This window comes from Eurosta solidaginis, chromosome 2 (genome assembly GCF_040869045.1).
Source record: "Eurosta solidaginis isolate ZX-2024a chromosome 2, ASM4086904v1, whole genome shotgun sequence".
Classification (NCBI taxonomy): domain Eukaryota; kingdom Metazoa; phylum Arthropoda; class Insecta; order Diptera; family Tephritidae; genus Eurosta; species Eurosta solidaginis.
In genome coordinates, this window is record NC_090320.1 from 13,178,333 (window position 1) to 13,193,732 (window position 15,400).

General features: G+C 36.4%; 1 protein-coding gene across 17 annotated transcripts in view; it reads left to right on the top strand.

The window, feature by feature from the left end:
* Window positions 1–2,491: 2,491 nt before the first annotated feature.
* Window positions 2,492–15,400, top strand: part of LOC137239317 (beta-1,4-glucuronyltransferase 1) — a 604,255-nt gene continuing 591,346 nt past the window's right edge. For 2 of the 17 annotated variants that reach the window (XR_010949328.1, XR_010949327.1), the window contains exons 1-2: window positions 2,492–2,825; window positions 6,492–7,226. The gene's annotated coding sequence lies outside the window, so the exon portion shown is untranslated. The remainder of the gene's footprint in view (window positions 2,826–6,491; window positions 7,227–15,400) is intronic. The other 15 variants (XM_067764472.1, XM_067764474.1, XM_067764471.1 and 12 more) reach the window with 15 other exon arrangements.

Sequence of the window (15,400 nt, forward strand, 5' to 3'; positions counted from 1 at the left end):
ACGCTTTTTGTACGCCGCGCAAGGGTTGTAAATATATTTTATTTTGTTCTAAAAAGCAGATAACACCTTTACGGGGTATTTCGTTCTTTTGTGAAAATCGTTGCCTGCGTTACACTTTTACCCTGCATAAAATGGCGGTGTGGCAGTGCAACTCTGCTAAACTAGCTTGATCGTGACAATTTATTTTCGTAACTTCACACATTTTTAGGCGAAGAAAATTGAAATGAAGGAAATAATTGCTAATGAATTTTTATTATCATTGACAGCGTGTTTGTGAAAATCAGCTAATAATACACGGGGTAGCCATTTTATGTTCTTCTCACTATAAATGCTGAAATGGGGTAGGAGTAACTCTATTAAGGCTTTACCATTTACTTAGGCAAGGTGATATCGTAGACCACAGTGTCCCGTGTAGTACCCAGTGAGAGTTCTTAGATCTTCCCTGCTTAGATTAATGAGTTTGGTTGATACTTTCGCTGCCAGAAATAAAAACCAGTTTAGCCTGTCTTTGCCCTGGGCAGTCAATCCAATGACGTCCGAATTGTTTAGTTTCCCAGTTAATTGTGGTTTCCCTGGTGTGTGCTTTTGTGAGCCAACAGAAGAACTTTGGACCATAGAGTGCTGCTATAGCACCCTGCTTTGCTGGGCAATCTGCATGTTCATTACCTTCATGTCCCAGATGTCCGGGAACCCATACTAACAAAACCTTGTTTTTGGCTCCCAGGTCATTAAGGATTTCAGTGCAGTCATCCATTTGCTTAGATGTAACTGTGTAGGATTGCAAAGCAAGCACGGCCGCCTGGCTGTCCGACATAACTCCCATATGTCCCTAATAACACAGCAAAGTATTTTACAGACGCCGGATATCACCATAGTGCTTATGAAACTGTCCGCTCTTTTTCTTCAGAGAGGGAGCTGCAGCTGTCTACTGAAATGTCCCGGTTTGTGATAGTTACGTAGGGACTGCCTGTTACCTGTCTAAATATCTTCTGTTCTTTCACTGTAGTAATTTTATATTATATGGTTGTTATTGTTGTAGATATAAAAGCACTCCGCGAAAGCGTTGTTGATAGTCCTTTGCCGGTCAAGAATCAGAAATTTAAAAAATAAATAATTGTAAGGTGCCATAACCTCCGAAGAGATTTCAGGCCGAGCTTCTCTTCCAGTTTGCGTCGTGCTCCTTTTAATTTTTCCTCCAAATTGGCGGGACTGGACCTACTTGTTTTTATGCCGACTCCGAACGGCATCTGCAAGGCAGATGAGTTTTCTCTGAGAGCTTTTCATGGCAGACATACCTCGGAGTGCTTGCCAAACACTGCCGAGGGGCGACCCCGCGTAGAAAAATTGTCTTCTAATTGAAAAACCCTGTTTCTAAAATTTTGATGTTGTTTTGCCCGGGGCGTGAACCCAGGATCTTCGGTGTGGTAGGCGGAGCAAGCTACCACCACAGCCGCCAGTACGAATAAAGTACTGGCTCGAAAATCTCGGGAACGATTTAATACCACACTTCATTGAATCTTCCAGCCCATTCTGCCCCAACTCCCTAGTTCTATGAAGATCCTGCAAGGTTCCAGAGCGTCGCCTGCTTGATACGTGCATGATACATTCTTATTTGTAACAGAACACCCCTTTGGTAGATGAGGTTGACAATTGGGTTGCGTAAGCTTTGAAGCTGTAAAGTTTTGCATTGTGCTTATTAACCTCTTGATATTTTGTCCCCATTCTAAATGATCTTGGTTATTATACCACCAAAGCTAACATGACTAAATCAAGTTTTAGGTTTATGGTTTTTTTTTTTAATTAAAGTTAGATCAGAAGTTTGTAAATGCCTTTGCAAAATTAGGATGAAATTATGTGGCTGTGTACTCTCTATTCTAACACATTTTTTCACTACCATGAATACAATAATAAAAAAATATTAAAAATTTGAAACAAACAAAAACTACAAACAGAAAATTTCATTGCATCACAGTAGTGAACAAAAATATAACACTTTTATCAGACACTTGCCGCCAGTGTTGCATTAACGCTTTAGGATTTTTAAATGACAGTTCACAAGAAAAACGCATTGCACCAGCTGACCCTTTCTAGCGATAGTACGGACAATTTAGAGCAGCAAGTTGAGCAAACAAAAACTGGTAAACAAAAAAATTATTAAGCTGTCAGAGAGTAAGCGGGAGAGAGTGACTTTTTAATAATTGGGGAGCGCAAATCAAGTGGTATTTATTTGGCGCTCATTTATAAAGTGGGCTATTGCAGCGCCAGCCTGTTTTTTGGGGTTCACACACGTTCAAACACACACTTACATAGCTTCTTCGTGCTGAGCATTTTAGTTCAACGACAAAGTAAATTTGAGAATTTATTTGTGAGCTCCCATAATTTGTTGGTTGCTAACAAAGAAACAAACAAACAAATGCACGAAGAGATTGTTGTAATATAGGCGGCGCTCGTGAGTTGTAACAAGAGCATAGCATAACATTAATATGTTGCGTCAAGTTAAAATTTAGTTATACACGGAAATTCAACGACTATGAAAAGTATCGCGGGAGTTTAACGTGGTGTATGTAATACAAAAACAAACGTGTCGCTGTGAAAGAAAGTAGGGTCAAACTAAAAAAAAAGATATATAATTGAACTTAAAGGAATTTTGTGATTAATAAAACGAGTGCGAATTTGTGTTGTGTAAAACAAATTTTATGTAAATAAGAATTAAAATTATTCAATATTAAGTGTTTTCCAATTGTACAATTCACGAACGAGTGGGTTACGATAATGCATGCTTAAGCTGTGAGCCAGAAAAAAAACAAGAAATAAACGAAAATCAGGTTGTTAAGCTCGTTCCTATGTGTGTTTGTGTATACTTTACAAAGGTTTTTGTTGCTGTTGTTGCGGCAAGAAAGAAATTGTTTGTGCTAATTTAATATTTGCACACAAAGTTTGTTAAGAAATTATCTAAAATTTTCAGTTGTAAGCCTGTAAAAACATGCAAAATATTGTTTGCATTTTATTTGATGCTGCAACAATTTCGTGTCAAGGAAGTGCCTTCGCCATTGCCGCCGTTGCGCTGCCATATTTGTTGGCGCTGTTGTCGTTATGTTGTTTTTGCTGTTGTCTCACTGTCTTGTTTTTGTTTGCTTTTGCTGTTACAAGAGTTTTCGTTACATATGTAAAATGCGAGCATGGAATGAATTGTAAAAAAACAGTGCAAAAGCAAAAGCAAGGTGCGGCAAAGGCAAAAATAGCTTGAAATCAGCTGTTCAAATGAATAAGCCCCCTTGCAGTTTGTGTAGCAAATATAAAATAATTTTTTATAATATAATATAGCACAAACAAAACAAAAAATATTTGGCGAAATTTCAAGAGATGCGAAGGTTTGCGTGTTGTTTCATGCAAAATATTGATGTTTTGTGAATCATACCTTTTCGTTGCAACTAACATATGTATGTATGTATGTCCGGTTTTATTGTGTACATATCCCCCATTCAGTACCTTCCGAAATGTATACCCTACATATTAACACCTCCACTAGTCAGCGAGAAAAGGTTTATAAGTATTGCGTTGGCACATATCATACATCAACATACGATACGTAGTACCAAAATATAATAGAAATAAGGCCTACAATTTGGCGATTCTGCAGCTCAAGCCAGCATCAAGGGTAACAAGTAGGTAGTCTATAAAATAAATGATGGGAGCAACGTTATGGGAAAGCGCAAAGTTCGGCAACGCATTACGAATGACAAATATTTATTCTAAATCAACCACGTGACCAAACAAGATTATTCTCGCTGTTACACATGCAGTCAGGGAGGGTAAGCCAATCTACTTGCCACCAACGAGGCGGATGTCGGAGCATCTTTGCCGTGGCAGTCACGTCTCTCTGGTGAGCTTCAGGTTTGAAGAAATTTGGGTAATTCTTTACGACAGCATGGCACTGCTAATACGCATCCAAAAATATCGAGAGAGGTGTCAAAAGACGCGTATTAATCTCGAGAACAATAATCCGAAGGCGGAAAAGAAAAATTTTATTTCTGTCCGGAGATATTTGCAGTTGGCCATTTTCATGTGATTGCTGTAGTGTTGACGCGTCGTTTGATACCTGTCTCGATATTTTTGGACGCGTATTAGCAGTGTCATGCTGTCGTAAAGAATTACCGAAATTTGTCTACTCAAGTACCAACCTCAGCGAGATCTTTAAGCTGGCAAAATCTGCGGGAAGGAAGTGCATGCTGGGACTAGTAGACATTTAAATAATTAAATGTAAGGCGCGATAACCTGCGAAGAGATTTTAGGCCGAGCAAGTAAATATGTAATTCGTCTTGTCCTCGTTCTATTGCTTAGTAAAAATTATTGCAACGGGCTTAAAAAAATCGGACGAAAGCGATACGTCTAGTTTGGAATGACTCTGAAAGAACCTTCTCAATTTCGATGGAATGATCCCATGTTGTTGTTGTTGTCGTCGGTGTTGTTGTTGTTGTTTTTGTAGCGATAAGGTTGCTCCCCGAAGGTCGACCATCTCGGGAACGATTTATGTGGCCACATTAAACCTTCAGGGCATCCCTCCCTCCCCACCCCCAAGTTCCATGAGGACCTTGGGGTCGCCATAGCCTCGTCTGTTAGTGAAACAGGATTCGCCGCGGATAGGTGAATTTGACAATTGGGTTTGGAGAAGCTATATATTGCACTGGCAACCTGAAAGGGTTGCGCTACACAGCCCCTTGAATCTGGTATTTTAGTCGCCTCTTACGACAGGCATACTTACCGCGGGTATATTCTGACCGCCTAACCCGCTGGGGGGGGGGGGGGGAGGGTGGAGTCCATCGTGTGGCGTAACGTCGTTCAGAAAAACTATAAAACTTTTCGCACTGTCGTAAGCTGATTTGAACTCTACAAAGTGGTTCCCCTAAACAATTTGAACGTAATAGGGCCTTCTCCACGTTTTGCTATATCATGCATATCTCGATCATAGATTAACCCGACCTGGAGCCAAATGAGCGCTATTGACTCTACGTCTCCTGTCAGTTCCCCCGGTAGTCCGTCGGTTGTCCGTAGTCTGCCCGGTTGCTTAGATTTTTTCTTTTCTCCTTCTATGCGATAATAAATTATTTGACCACTTTTCTGTTAGAATACATTAAATAGTTCACGTCCTGAATATTTAAATTGGCTATGTTCAAATGTTTTATCAGCGAGTTTTATCAACCTAGTAACAAAGTCCGTATTACGTAAGATTTAGTTTCTTCTTGCTAAAATAAAAAGTTGTGATGCTATTTTTTATGCTTTTGCTATAAGTGCGTAAAAAATATATGTGATGTTAATAATGTACGATTTTCGCATGTGGTGTGAACCGGTTTTATCAAGTTGGCATCCAATTATATGTCTAGAGCTGTTCCGCTTCTGTTGCGAAGCTTCAGTGTGATGTCATACTCAAATTGAAAAATTATTGTTCTTATTGCCGAAATAAAGTTTCTTTTTGCAGTGATACGCATTTTCCGAAACAATTGGGGTATTCACGTGACACCGTGTCCTTTTTTATTATATTTTTAATACAGTTTACGAAAACCAAATACACTACACACAAATGGTATACGTTGATAATGAGGTGAAAACCCTCATATATTAAAAACTAGCTTTAAGTTTTCTCGAGGGTTGTATAGTCAAGGGCCAAATTTTTAACGCTTTTAGTTAAAACAGGGTTTTTTAAGAGGCTCCGTGCGACACCGAGCGAAACTTTTTGCCATTTGTGTTAACCCGTCACTGACGTCTCTAACTTAACGGCAACTTAATAAAACACCGATCCCAAAACTCTGAGTGGCATGATTCTTCCAGTTATCTCGACCTATGCGCCACCTAGCCAAATTTTTGTCTCCTTTTGTTGCATTATGACGGTGTACTGAAATGAGTGTTTGGTTCCAAGTTTCTAGCTCAACGAAAAATTACTTTAAAATCGTTCGCGAAATTCCACACGCTCTCTATGGATTTTGTGAAGTTCTCTAAATACATATATTGATCGCTGTTGCGTCTGGTAGAGAGAAATGTTGCCTTGTTGTCGGGTTCTGAAGTATGTTCGAAGTTTCAAAACTATAGAATCACGGAAAGCTACACAAAAGTCTACTGCAAGTTTCGACAATTTGTACAGCAGATGCGGACGAACATGAAACAGACTGTTATTTACAGTTAACAATAGTTTATATTCATGTGCTCGATCTGAAAAGCTGATGAAATAGTACACACAAATAGCAAAGAGTAAACATAATATTTCAATGCAGAAATATCAACAAATTTACAATTGCCCTATTAAAATAGCACAATCGAGCAATGTTGGAACAAAAATCAGCACGACGATTGTACTTCCTAATTATAAAATGTGTATAAATGATATGCATTCGATAACATTGCCATTGAAGCAATAAAAACAACAACAACATGAAAACAATTAAATGAAAATGAAATTCAAGATTACATAGCTAACTCCGATTCGTATGTAATTGCAGCATTTTCCAAAACCAAACGTCAATATAGAGCGCACAAGCCGCTAAGACGAGCGAAAAAAAAACACAAAAGAGAATAAACAACAAAACAATATCAATAAAAAACAAAACTAAATATATTACAAATACAAAAATAACAATATCACATAAAACAACAGTAACATAGCAACAACAACGTCAACAAATGAACGAAAAGTACGCTCAATGCACCCTACAAAGCGCCTAAATAGAAAGCAAGAAAATAAACAAAATTACAAAGAAGTGACCGCAAACAAATTCGGTTTGAAAAAGTATATTTAACACATGTGCAGAAGTGTGTAGGTTTATGTATGTAAAAAAAAAATTAAATTATGTCACATGTGTTGATTTTGATGTTATTTTCTTTTCTTTGAGTGCACTGATAATTTCAATTTTAGCGTTGTTGCGCACATTTAATGCACACAAAACAAAATTTTTATGACAAAAAAAATAAAAAGTATATTATATCGTGAAATCAGTAAAGTAAAGTTAAAATTATCTAAGTTACACTCACGACTTTGTAAATTTAACAAAGATAAATGTAAAGTATTCACACGGAATATATATAAAAGATAAAAAATTGCCATTACTAAGCAAACATAAAAATTAAATAAAAACACTTAAAATAATTAAAACTTGTGAACAAAAAAATTGGCTTTACGCTTCATCCTTCGACAAAATTGCTTGCAACCTGAAGTTTTTAGTTGGAATCATTTCTATGTAAGTAAAATTTTAGTTTCTGTTTATGATATGTATGTAGACACAAGTTCTACAGTATCTCTAAATTACGAACTGCTACAGAAACTTCTGCTAATTTAGAGTTCCCTACAACTTTTTTTAGTAATAACATGCTTTGAATAAATTGTTTAAGGATTGGTGTTTAATGATATTTTTAAAAATATATTAGCTTCTGAAGTCAAACCTCCAATAACGTCAAACATCAATATGAACCATGGTTCAACTATATGGTTGGCTCATCTCTACAGCAACAACATACCTTTGTTCAGATTTTCAAAATCTGCGTGTTGGTGTTAGGCGAATGAAATGGAGAGAAAACATAAAACTTAGCAATTCTTGTATGTTGTGGGAAAACAATGCGCTAAACTAGATGAATTTACAAGATCGCAGGTTCGAATCGATCTCAAGGCCTAACAATAATTATTTTATCTTATTATTGTTATGATATTTTTTTTCTTCAATGAAAAAGTTATTTAAATTAGAATAGGAGAGAGAAAAAATGTTGACAACCGCCAATTTTCGGTGTATAGATAGATCCCTTTTGGGAATTGCTAAATTCTTGTTGCAAAACGATATGAAAGTTGGACTTGTTTTATGGCAATGATGCCATAGTGTTATATTTTATTGACACTTTTTCCCCGTGCTTTGGCATGTATTAACAATTTTTGTTGTTATATCGCTCTACTGACTTGTCAGATCGCGGGTTCGAATCGAACTTAAGGCCTAACAATAATTATTTTATCTTATTATTGTTATGATAAATTTTTTCTTAAATGAATTTACTAAAAAAATAACTTAAAGTGATATGAAACTATTTTTTATAAAAAAAATTACCACCACGGCAGTAAAGAATTGTCAATGTGTCGGTTATATTTTGCGTCTTCCACCTCCTTTTGACAATCCCTATACCAGCGAAATAAAAAAGAAACAAGCTGATGAGATGAGTCAACCATATAATTGAGGCATGAATATGAACGAAACCGTAAAAAATGTTGTACATTTGGACGAATAATCCAAATCCAAAATGCTACGAATTTTAGCATTCCCACGCTGACATAATGGTTCAACTATTTGGGCGGTTTTGGCCAGCACATTACGCACGTGTCACCCACCCAAAAGTTGTTCGAAGAAAACAATGAAAATTATGTTACGAAAAACTTGATTTCACCCAACGTGCCTGAGTTGCCGGCGTTTGGGCGATAATGGGTTTTACAAAAAAAAAAACTTTTGAAAATAGAGAAACCAATAAAAACCGCTACGGAAGTACAAAAACTCTAGCGAACGGTATTGCTAAAAGTGAATAAAACCGTTGTACAAAACTTGATGTCTGGTCTGTCTAGAAAAGTTCGTTCATATGGAAAAGCGTCGAATCAATTGATAAAGTTTTTTACCTATCATTAATATAAATATTAATTTCCACGCGCATAAAAACAAAAGTAACAATAGTAACGGTTACTACTTCATGAATCTATTTTTAATTTGCAAAACTCTTTGTTGCAGTCCTTATTAACGCCAATAGCAAATAAACGGGATACCAAGATATAGTCTAGTAGTTTTAACACCTACACTATGTATAGTCAAAACCCCTCTTCAAACTGGACCCTATAATGCTGCTTTAGCACCTCTGATTTCCTTTATTATCTGCCTCTTCATTACCTTGATGTTCCTGTTTCCAGGGTAACCATTCTAACAAAACCTTGTTTTAAGATCTCAAATCATTTAGAACTACAAGGCATTCATACATTAGCTTAGAAGTAGTTAATTGAAACTGCAAGGTACGCAAGCCTGCCGGGCTCTCTGATATTATGAGTATACTCCTCGTAAATAAGCCATGATGGACTTCTGCCTGTAGCATCATATAGGTAACGATTCCTTGAAGTTTCACAATGGATCCCTCAAAATTCCGTGAGATTCTGAGCAGGTCAGGTCATTTTATCACATAGTTGCTATATGAGATTGTCTGTGAACTTTCTTATTACCTTGATATGCCCTGTTATGTTTGCAATCATTAGCTTGGAAATATTTTAAAGTCTGAGTGCAGCCAGTGTTGCCTCTTTCTCTATAAGTATAGGGATGCGAGGTATTCCCACTAAAGCACTAAGTTCATCAGTAAGGAACGTTCTACTCGCCCCAATTATGCTAATACAAACTAGTCGATGCAGTTTGTCTTATTTTGTTATTGCTGTTCTTTGCGTGGTCTTCGGCCTCCAAATTAGGGAAGGATAAGTGATTATTGGCTTTCTTATAGTATCAAATCCCCAGTAAACTATTTTGGGAGATGCCTCTCGTGCTCTTACTATCACTGCTGCTCATTTTTCTCCCTTCCCTTTCCCTATCATTCTGCTCTCTTTCGGGTTTCCCTTATACTTTTTATTTTTTCTTTTTCCTGTCCATCGTATTTCTTTTCGTCTTGCTTTTGGTCTTTCTCCCGCTCCGTTCTTCCTCCTCTCCTTTCCCTTGACCTCACTTCCACTCTTTCATAATTTCATTTTCAATACTCAGCCCTTATCATTTAGTCTTGCTTGCTCCCCCTTCTTCCCTCTCTTACTTTTGTTTTCCTTAACATAATCTCTTTTCGCCTCTATCCTCCTCTAAAAAATCTTGATGACATAAGACTTAGGTCTTTTGTACTACATTGAATTTTTTAAGGTATTTGATTTTTTGTATCACAGTCTTATGTGAAAATAACTTAAACTTGCTTTGAATTATCTGACAGCTCTGTTAAACTTATGGCAAGGGTGTAGCACTCAGAGGGCAATAGGTAAAGGCTTTTCATTAAAATTATGTTTTGTTTCCTTGAGTAGACCACAAATATTTTAAATATAAATTCTAATTGAAATTGAAACTTCTCTTGGCCCCCACATACTACAGTTTTTTTAAATCTGTAAATAAGTATATGTAAATACATCTAGAATATGTAAATAAATTAGTAAGCTTGTTCGAGTACAAGTGCTGCTGCTAGCACTTAAGTGTAAAATTGATTTTCTAAGCTTTGCATTCGCTCTTCAAGTGTTTTGTGTTGATAAAGTGAATAAAAATTAATAAGATAAATAAATGGACCCAGTTGGAAAATGGGCACTTTATGTGGTAACTCATGCTATCGTTCGGTTTTAATAAAAAAATGGTATATCATAGCTACGATCAACATAAGTAAGAATCGATAAAAATAAATATAAAATCTCCAAGACATAGAAGTTACGACCCTTCCCCCTTGTCTAAAAAGATGGACCGCAAATTATCTAAATGGTCGGCAAGCGTCCAAATTAGGAACGAAAGCTCAAACCATAGGAGGATCAAACGGGGTGTACTACACGATGGTGTCCTAACCCCGCTTCTGTTTAATTTCTACAATTCAAAGCCCTTTCCTCATCAAAAAGAATTACGATCACTTCCTATGCCGACGACTGCGCGATAAAGGCAATGGGATCTGGCACTCCAATATATGAATTACTTTCTAAAATAAACAGCTATCTCCCCGGTCTTTCTAGTTTCTTCACCTCGCGCAACCTGTCATTATCACCGATAAAATCCACGGCCACGACGTGGAAGGAACATATGACGCATATATTGGACGTTCATGACCGACTGTCAGTCACCCAAAGATCTTGGGGGTAAGGCTGCAGACCTGTCAAAATGCTGCTATCAGAACTGCCGCGGGATGTCTCCTTATGACCGCTAAACATCACCTACATAGTGAGGCCAATTAGCTCAACATTAAAGAGCATACCGAAATGCTGAACAAGCAGTTTTTGCTAAACTGTCAGAAACCAGTACAACCTAGCAAACAACTGTTTGATCTACGCCGCCTTCAAGAGGTTTAAGGGAACTTCACCATAACCATCTCCAAACTCTTTTAACACCAACCATCTTTCCAATTGCAATGTGGAACCTACGCCTGTAACACCAATCTCCCTATGGCCCGTCCCTGTTGAAACTGTCAGTTTCTTTGGAATTCCGTTAGAGTGCTTTGATGACAATTTGTGAGTGATCGCCCCCATCTCGTATGAATTTTCTAGTTATCTCAATTCGTGCGCGACCTAATGGATTTTTTCTGCTTTTGTTGTATTGTAACGGTACTCCGAACTATGTGTAAGGTTTCTAGTTTGAAAGAGTAGTTACTCAAAAATAGGTTTCAGGACATTACACCAATTTAACATAAAGGAAGAAAACAAATGCCGTCTATGCGAGATTATGTATTGCCTTAATTGCTGCTTGCCTGTCAATATAAAAGTTAACAAGGCTGCAGTTTAAGCTATTCTCTTCCAGTGTTTCTACTGCTTTGGATACGGCTAATACTTCGCACTTGGAAAACGCTACAGTGATCTGGCAGCTTGTAGGATCTGTTTATTTTCAGATCAGCACAGTATACCGCATACCCTACTCCCGCCATTACTTTGGAACCAGCTGTGTATAATGTATCGCCTGGTCGGCCATTTGAGCACCCTTGCGCCAACCATCCACCTCTATTGTGGCTTTAGGAGCCCCCTCGAAGCGCATATAGGGAATGAGGTAAATCACGAAATGCGCTCCCGCACCTAAGTCTTGTTTTAAGAACTGGAAGAGACAAGAAGAAGAAAAAGAAGTTTTCACCTTTAAATATGCAACATATTTTTTGTAAAATTTCTCGTATTGAATTTTCGGTTACTAAAAAGCTGTATATATTGTAACGAATTTAGTGTAATTCCTGTTTATTTGCAACCTTCTACTAACGTTCGTATCGCTAAATTGTTGAATAAATAACTCCAATATTCAATAATGCAAAACTGATCTTTATTACACTACTTTGAAAGTACTTCACAATAACACTTAACTTCACAACCAATAGCGTGCTTAAATCAAACTGATTACTGACTACTCAGCTTGCTCTGCTTTTATACTCTCTGTTGCCTTGTCCAAATGTCTAGACGTTTCCTCTTATAGAATCCTCTACCTGGTCACCAGCCATACGCGCGTGTATTTGTAGTGCGTAGCCATATGCGTGTGTATATGTGCGTACTACTTCGGCTGATGATGACATGCGTTTGCGAGTATAGGCTCCATTACTGATACTTAGCATAGACTTGACTTGACTTGAGAACTGTCACTTACAGTTCTGTTAAATGAACAGTGCATGTTACTGATTACTCAAAACTTGGCAACACTTAACTTGACTTAGAAGTCTGTTGAATTTTGATTTTCTATGTAAGTTCTAAGTGACGTTTACATTTTGAGATGCCATTTGTTTGTTTCCATGTCATTTTGTCATACAAATTGACATTTATTTAAAAGTAAATTTCAAACCTGATTATGATGCCAGATTGTATGCGCCAAGTGGAGTATAATCGTGGCTAAGTTGCCAAGTTTACGCCAAGTCAAGTCAAGTCTATGCTAAGTATCAGTAATGGAGCCTTATCTCTCTGCTGCTTGTATGTATGTGTGTACATGAGGATTAATGTGTTTATATGTAGCTTGCTTTAATGTTTTTGTTGTTGTGCATTTATTTAGTAACATCTTAGAGATGGTAATATTCGTCACAATATTATATGTAAGATATGCAAAAATGTTGCAAATTTCAAGGCGAAATATTTCCTTTTTTCTTTACTGTGAATTTGAAATAGAGAAAGAATATAAAAGAAACTTGCGCTTTTAAGTATGCAAGGTATTTGTTTGATTATAAGCGTATTGACCTTTCGCTTACTAAAGAGGCTTATTCATTAATGACACGATTTGCAAATATGTTGCATGCTTCAAGGCGAACAATTGACACAGTCTTCCGCGGTCTTTCACGTTATTTGTTAAAAGATTTTCTGTGAGAGAGTAATTATATTTTCCATACAAAATGTGCATATTTTTTTATATGGAAGAAATTCTGAATTACCCTTCGAAAAAAAATTGTCAAAAATGAATGCAAAATTGATTGGGCTACTAAACTGCATACTCAGAAAAATTCAGAAAACCCAAAACAAAAAGTTCGAAATTTTCATAAAAATTTCTCATATTTTGTAGTTTTTTTCGAAAACGTTTTTGAGATGAATTTGCATAGTTTCGTTAAACATTTCATAGAAGCTTTTATTAAAATTACAAAAAAAAACAAAGAAATGTTACTGCTATTTTTCAGTTTGCAGCTGTACGTAGGTATGAGTGTTGATTATTTTCACGTTTAATTAAAAGTAAATTTTTCTAACAAACAATGAGCAAACAATTTGCAAGGGCCAATAAAATCTGATATTTTTTGTACATATATTCACCAGCTATTAATCAAGACAAGAAATTTGATATTTTATGTATCAAGCTTTAAGTAAATATGCAGATACTTAAGTTATTTGAATTAGATAAAAAATTGACTTTGATTATCACATTGTATTTATCAACTCACGGTTGACAAGAAAAATATCGTTGATGAAAAAAAATCACTTGCTTGCTATTTCAGTGATTCTTAAAGTCAACAATTGTAGTACACTTTTCCGCTGATAACATACTACATCTTACCTTTTTATTTTATGCATATTCGAAAACAATCTAGCTGTGCAATTTTTGGTTAGATAAGACCGTAATAAGTCATAGACTTGGCAGGTGAAATGAGAAATAAGATAAAATTGCGCCGATGCGTACTTTGCACGTTACTTAGATCTTAAATATTCACAAGGGCAGCTTAAAATTCCAATAAAAAATTTTATTTGAGAATGGAGCTAAAAGAACACTGTGCAACAATGTTAGGTTAGGTAGGAGAGAGAATTTTTCATGTAATATTGTACCTGTAACATTAATTGAAAGTAAAAAGGGAAGCCAGGGATTGAAAATGCTATGCTACTCAGGAGTTTTTATACTCAGCTGAGCAGAGCTCACAGAGTATATTAACTTTGTTCGCATAACGGCAATCCGTAACGGCATAAACCAATCGAGATAGATATAGAATTCTATATATCAAAATGATCTGGGCGAAAAAAGAAATTGATTTAGCCATGCCCCTTCGTCCGTCCGTCCGTCCGTAAACACGATAACTTGAGTAAATTTTGAGGTATCTTGATGAAATTCGGTATGTAGGTTCCTGGGCACTCATCTCAGATCGCTATATAAAATGAACGAAATCGGACTATAACCACGCCCACTTTTTCGTTATCGAAAATTTCGAAAAATCCAAAAAGTGCGATAATTCATTAACAAAGACAGATAAAGCGATGAAAATTGGTAGATGGGTTGACCTTATGACGTAGAATAGAAAGTTAGTAAAGTTTTGGACAATGGGCGTCGCACCGCCCACTTTTGAAAGAAGGTAATTTGAAAGTTTTGCAAGGCGTAATTTTACAGTCGTTGAAGATAACATGATAAAATTTGGCAGGAACGTTACTACTATTACTATATATGTGCTAAATAAAAATTAGCTAAATCGGATGAAGAACACGCCCACTTTTTTAAAAAAAAATTTTTTTTAAGTCAAATTTTAACAAAAAATTGATTATCTTTACAGTATATAAGTAAATTATGCCAACATTCGATTCCAGTAATGATATGGTGCAACAAAATACAAAAATAAAAGAAAATTTCAAAATGGGCGTGGCTCCGCCCTTTTTCATTTAATTTGTTTAGGATACTTTTAATGCCATAAGTCGAACAAAAATTAACGAATCCTTGTGAAATTTGGTAGGAGCATATGACGATAATTGTTTCCTGTGAAAATGGGCGAAATCGGTTGAAGCCACGCCCAGTTTTTATACACAGTCGACCGTCTGTCCTTCCGCTCGGCCCTTAACACGATAACTTGCGCAAAAATCCATATATTTTTACTAAACTTAGTTCACGTACTCATCTAAACTCACTTTATCTTTGCACAAAAAATGGCCGAAATCCTATGACCACGCCCACTTTCTCGATATCGAAAATTACGAAAAATGAAAAAAAAAATTCCATAATTCAATACCAAATATGAATAAAGGGATGAAACATTGTAATTCGATCGGTTTATTGACGCAAAATATAACTTTAGAAGAAACTTTGTAAAGTGGGTGTGACACCTCCCATATTAAGTAGAATAAAATGAAAAAGCTCTGCAGGGCGAAATCAAAAGCCCTTGGAATCTTGGCAGGAATACTGTTCGTGGTATTACTTATATAAATAAATTAGCGGTACCCGACAGATGATGTTCTGGGTCACCCTTGCCCAAATTTTGGTCGATATCT